This window comes from Zalophus californianus, chromosome 14 (assembly GCF_009762305.2).
Source record: "Zalophus californianus isolate mZalCal1 chromosome 14, mZalCal1.pri.v2, whole genome shotgun sequence".
Classification (NCBI taxonomy): domain Eukaryota; kingdom Metazoa; phylum Chordata; class Mammalia; order Carnivora; family Otariidae; genus Zalophus; species Zalophus californianus.
Genome location: NC_045608.1, coordinates 86747382 through 86753899, shown reverse-complemented (window position 1 = coordinate 86753899; position 6518 = coordinate 86747382). Strand labels below are relative to the sequence as shown.

The 6518-nt window shown below is 40.9% G+C and overlaps 1 pseudogene; it reads left to right on the top strand.

Moving 5' to 3' along the window:
* The first annotated feature begins 2534 nt into the window (after window positions 1-2534).
* Window positions 2535-3792, top strand: LOC113912399 (annotated as a pseudogene).
* The last annotated feature ends 2726 nt before the right edge of the window (window positions 3793-6518 follow it).

Sequence of the window (6518 nt, the reverse complement as noted above, 5' to 3'; positions counted from 1 at the left end):
GCTTCACATATTAGAGGACTCAACAAATGGCAATCCCACAAAGTCACAAGAAATGCTGGTTTTACCAAATCCCAGAAAAATGGCTGCTAACCTGTCAACTTTTGGATCACCTAATGCCTAAGTGTATTTCCAAGTATAAAAGTATTTTCCAACTACATAATCACAAAGTGAAGAAGGTAAGAGTTTGGACATGTTACAAGGTTAAAAAAGAAAAAAACTCTGTGGAAAAGATAAATGAGCCTACTATATGCATATGTACAGTCATGTAAATAGCCACTCATAAACTTTCTCAGGGAGAATAATAACTTATACCAACTGAGTAGCTAACAATTCTGATTTCATTTTTTTGGCTTTCTTGGAAACCCTCTATTTCTAAAATGATTTCTAGCCTCACACGCTGGAGCCCCAGAAGGCTATTTTGTTCAGCCAGAGCTGTTTGTGATTTTTAGTTTAGAAGCAGCAATGTATACACGTGCACTAAAGCTCCTCCTTCTTCTCCCTCACGAAAACCCAAATGCGTGGTACTCTCAGCTGGGCGAGCACATAAGCCATGACCATGAGCAAACCCTTTTTCTAGGAATTACTTTTCCAAGTAGAGGGATTTAGAGGTTTCGGGACAAGTACCACACTAAACACTTACTTGATATGGCAACGCAATATTGCCAGGGTTGGAGCCAACCCAAAGGAGAACCAGTCCAGCAAGACTCAGAAGCACCATTTCTTGGTGGGTGTGCATAAAAGCGTGAGGTGACATCCTAAAGGAATAATGCAAGACAGGCGGTCCTCTCAAGGTCACAAGAGAAAAACACTTGAAGCCTCTAGTTCTCAGAAGAGGACAGGTTGTTTAAAGAAACTGTGTATTGTTCACATGTTCACCACCGTTAGCAGCCCTGTTTCACCTCACCTTCTGCATAATAAGCATCCATATATGTGTATTCCCTGGATTCCTATTACCAGTCACTGTGTAGATCAGGGACAGATCAGCGGTGAAGAAATAGCTTGCTGCAGCCACCTTCTGACCTCCATTATGCATAAAGCCATTTAGCCACAAACAAAACTTTTGTTAAAAAAAAAAAGTGAAGGTCTGAACAGAGCATATATGCAGAAGAGAAAAACAACAGACAAAATAGCTCCCAGCCCCTACAGCCTTGGAGGAAAATATTGTTTGTGCCTCTTAGTATTTCCATACCGTTCATCTCATTGGCAAGAGGCACCCTGTGGGAACAGACTATCTCCGCTCCATGTGTGCTCCAGCCCTCCTCTCTTGGTCTACATTTTGCTGAAGGTTTGGCCTCTGGTTATTTTGGCACAGACTGAGAAATGAAGGGGTAGAATCTGCATTTATGTCACAATTTCAGTAATCTGAGTGCCATTTTCACATTTGAAATATTAAGTATATCAAATGATCTCTGAAAAGGGGAGACAGTCAATGACAGTCTACTTTTTACTTTTTTGGAAGATCTGCAAACCCAATCACTCGCTCATACACACGCGTTCACTGCAAACTTAGGACGCAGAATGAAAGACAGGTGTAAGAAGGCGGGAAATTCTAGAAGTTAAAAACAAAACCTTTGTGTATAACTTTAAACAAGCTACCTTCCCAAAATGAAGCTCAAGTTAAGAGATACAAGTTTGGGAATGTCTCCAAGAAAGTGCCAAGTAAGCTTAGAAACTAAAGCAGGGTGGACTCAAAAGAACTGTTCTCAAAATAAGAATAACAACAACTACTTCGCAAAGCAAAGGTATCCAATTTACCTTCCCAGGTAAGGAATACAGAGGTGATATATGTTATTTTTTCCAAACTTGCACATTTTAGGATTACTTAGTGAAGAAAATAAAATACAAAAACTGGTCTAGGGGCGCCTGGGTGGCTCAGTCAGTTCAGCGTCTGCCTTCGGCTCAGGTCATGATCTCAGGGTCCTGGGATCAAGCCCCACGTGGGGCTCCCTGCTCAGCGGGGAGCCTGCTTCTCCCTCTCCCTCTGTCACCCCCACTCCAGCTCTCTCTCTCTCCTCTCAAATAAATAAATAAAATCTTTAAAAAACCTGATTCTAAAACATGTTAAATGATAAGAAAAAACACTGGAAGAAAATTTAAAACAAAACTTTTTAAATAAGATTTTATTTGAGGGGCGCCTGGGTGGCTCAGTCATTAAGCGTCCGCCTTCGGCTCAGGTCATGATCCCAGGGTCCTGGGATCGAGCCCCACATCGGGCTCCCTGCTCCACAGGAAGCCTGCTTCTCCGGCTCCCACTCCCCCTGCTTGTGTTCCCTCTCTCACTGTGTCTCTCTCTGTCAAATAAATAAATAAAATCTTTAAAAAAAAAAGATTTAATTTGAATGATACAATTTTTCATTAGTATTTTTCTTCTATGTGTCTGTATTTTCCAAATCCCCTTTAACACACATAGTAACAGGAACTTTCCAGAATGCTCCGTGAGGAGCAGAGGAGTAGTGCCTGCCCGAGCTGCCATCAGCAGGGCGCCCCTTCCCGCTCCCCCGCACTGGTCTCAGCCTCCTCACTGGCTAGAGAAAATGGCGAACGAAACCATTGACTATGATGTTGTGGGGGTCAAACCCAACGCCACCCAGGAAGAACTGGAAAAGACTTACAGGAAACTGGCCCTGCAGTACCACCTTGATAAAAATCCAAATGAAGGAGAGAAGTTTAAACAGATTTCTCAGACTTATGAAGTACTCTGACGCAAAGAAAAGGGAATTACAGGGTAAAGGAGGAGAACAGGCAATTAAAGAATTTAAACAATTAAAGAGAACAGGCAAATTAAAGTGGAGCTGGTGGTGGTTTTGCTCCCCCATGGACATCTTTGATATGTTTTTTGGAGAAGGAGGAAGGATGCAGAGAGAAAGGAGAGGTAAAAATGTTGTGCATCAGCTCTCAGTCACCTTAGAAGATTTATATAATAGTACAACCCGAAATCTAGTTGTGCAAAAGAATGTGATTTGTGACAGATGTGAAGGCCAAGGTAGTAAGAAAGGAGCGGTAGAATGTTGTCCCAATTGCCGAGGTACTGGAATGCAAACAAGAATTCATCAGATAGGACCTGGAATGGTTCGGCAAATTCAGTCTGTGTGCATGGAGCACCAGGGCCACGGGGAACGGATCAGTCCTAAGCTGGAATGGAAGGAGACCATTTGAGAGAAGCTGGAATGGAAGGAGATCATTTGAGAGAAGAAGATTCTAGAAGTTCATATGGATAAAGGCATGAAAGACAGCCAGAAGATAACATTCTATGGTGAAGGAGACCAGGAACCAGGACTGGAACCAGGAAATATTATCACTGTTTTAGATCAGAAGGACCATGATGTTTTTACTCATCTAGAAGAAGACCTTTTCATGGGTATGGACATACAGCTGGTTGAAGCACTGTGCAGCTTTCAAAACCCAGTATCTACTCTTGACAACCAAACCATCACATCACCTCTCATCCAGGTCAGATTGTCAAGCATGGAGATCCAAGTGTGTGCTAGATGAAGCATGCTAATTTATCATAGACCATATGAGAAGAGTCCCCTAATCATTGAATTGAAGGTAAACTTTCCTGAGAATGGCTTTCTCGCTCCTGATAAGCTGTCTCTGCCAGAAAAACTCCTACCTGAGACAAAGGAAGTAGAATATACTGATGAAATGGACCAGGTAGAACGGGTGGGCTTTGGTCCAAATCAGGAAAGATGGTGCCATTACAATGGGGAAGCGTATGAGGAGGGTGAACCTCATCCTAGGGGTGGTGTTCAGTGTCAGGCCTCAACACAGCTGACATTTTATATGTCGTAGTGAGTGAAGGAAGGACTATAATCATAGCTCACTACTCGCTATTGTTTTTAATATTCAACTATCGTAGTGTTTTAAAAGTTAAATGAAGAATAAACTCAAATACAGAAGCTCAAAAAAATACACATAGTAACATTTATAAAGAGATTTCCAAATCTCCTTTAACACATATAGTAACATTTATAGTGGAAACAATTTATCATATTTTAATATCTGGGATTTTTCTCTTGCCCAGGTCTTGAAGATGTTTGGAGAGTGTCATGGCCTGAATGTCTGGGTCCCCCTCCAATCCATATGTGACAGTCACCCCCAATGTGACGGTGTTTAGAAACAGGACCTTTAAGAAGTGATGAGGTCGGGGCACCTGGGTGGCTCAGATGGTTAAGCGTCTGCCTTCGGCTCAGGTCATGATCCCAGGGTCCTGGGATCGAGTCCCACATCGGGCTCCCTGCTCCTTGGCAGCCTGCTTCTCCCTCTGCTTCTCTCTCTCTCTCTCTCTCTCTCTCTCCCCCTCTCTCCCTCTGTCTCTCATGAATAAATAAATAAAATCTTAAAAAAAAAAAAGAAGTGATGAGGTCATGAAGGTGGAGCCCTTATGAATGGGATTAGTGCCCTTACAAGAGAGCTCCCTTGTCCTTTCTGACTCACATTGTGAGGACAATGTGAGACGGTTGTCTATGAACCAGGAAGAGAGCTGTCTCCAGACTCAGAATCTGCAGGCACCTGATTTGGACTTCTAACCTTCAAAACTGAAAACAAAAATTCCATTATTTAAGAATTATTTTTTTAATTTCTTAAAATTTATTTGAGAGAGAAAGAATGAGTGAGAAAGCACCAACAGGGAGAGAGAGAGGCAGACTCCCCACTGAGCAGGAAGCCTGACCGGGGGCTCCACCCAGGACCCCAGGATCATGACCTGAGCCAAAGGCAGATGCTCAACCAACTGAGCTACCCAGGTGCCCCAAAATTCCATTTTTCCTAAGCTACCCCCTCTATGGTATCTTTGTTGTAACAGCCAGAACAGACTATAAGAGAGAAGATTTTATAGTAAAAATGAGATTGATTTTGTTATTTATTTATTCATACATCTTACCAAAAATAAAAGTATCCTCTTTGAAAGTAATTCAGTATTGAAATGAAATAAAGTGGATACAAAAATATAGAATCACCAGCCCAATTTTTTTAATCCAGAAACTTCACAAACGCAACAAACAGCCTTATAATGACAATGGCATCTACTGATAAAGCTCAATTTTCTGGATGGAAATTAAAAGCTCCATAAGCCTGGGGAGGTTTATTTTCTATGTCCCTCTTCTATTATATTGGCGTCATTTTGATCATCACTAAACTGGTAGTTGCTTTGCTCCTTCAAAGCTCTCACTAGAAAAAAAAAAAAATTCTCATCTATTTCATAATGAGAAGCCCTCAATCATTAGTCAAATGACCATATTCAAAACCTGTATTTTCCACAAAGCATACTACCATTTTAGCATTTTCCTTGATAAAGGATCTGCTTCATGATATGCCTCAGACTTCAAGCTATTTTCTTGTTATACACTTTTTAATGTGATCAAGGCTTCTCCTTGTAATTATTTCTTATGCTGTTGTAATTTTTCACTGGTCTTTTTAAATTCCAGTTGGTGTGGGGTCTGATCGCACACCTGATCTTCCAGGCACTCATTCATTTTGCAGTAACCCCTGGGCACCTTACTTCTCCTGACTTTCTCTTCCAGGATATTTTTTATTCTTGCTTTTTGCATCGTTCTACATGTTGCTCTGGAATGATTTATCATCCTTGTTGTTCTTAGGAATCACTTTTGTTCTAATTGCAAAGCTAAATAAATTGCACTCCTTCACTGTCACTTTGGAGAATTCTCTTTCAGTTGGACATTTCTAATTATGGCCTGGAGAGCTCCTAAAAATTAATGTCAGAATCACTGCATTTCAAGAGTATTACAAAGCTGTGTGAGCACAAAGATCTTTTTCATATATAAAAGCAAACCTCGGACATACTGCAGGTTCAATTCCAGAACTGGAATTGCAGTAAAACGCCTATCATGATCAAGAAAGTCAAATAAATTTTTGGTTTCCCAGTGCATATAAAAGTTTGCTGTAGTCTAGGAAGTGTGTAACAGCATTTGTCTAAAAATGTACACACCTTAATTTAAAAATATTTTATTGCTAACAAATGCTAAGCATCATCTGAGCTTTCAGTGAATCGTAACAATCACAGGTCACCATAACAAATATAATAATAATGAAAAAGTTTGAAATATTGTGAGAATTACCAAAATGTGACACAGAGACTCAAATAAGCAAATGCTGTTAGAAAAATGGTGTCCCCAGACTCCCTCCGTGCAGAGCTACCACAAACCTCCATCTGTATCTGCCCAGTGCACTAAAATCACGTGCAATAAAATGATAGCTGTAAAAACCAACAACTGGCTAATTTTACTCCTATAATGTAAAGGTTTTTCCATATGGTTCAACTATTTGGACTCTGCACGACTGTCTCATTCTCAACACCATGAAAGAAGTGGACAATGGTCAGACCACACATAAAAATTGAAGTCTAGCCTCCAGCCTACAACAGCTACTCCAAGAAACCAACCCACTCTCTGCAATAACCAATCCTGAAAGCTAGCCTACCATCTGCACATCAGACTTGTAGGAAGCCAGACCATTATCTCGAGCCACAGTCCAGGAAACCAAACAATAACCTACCTGCA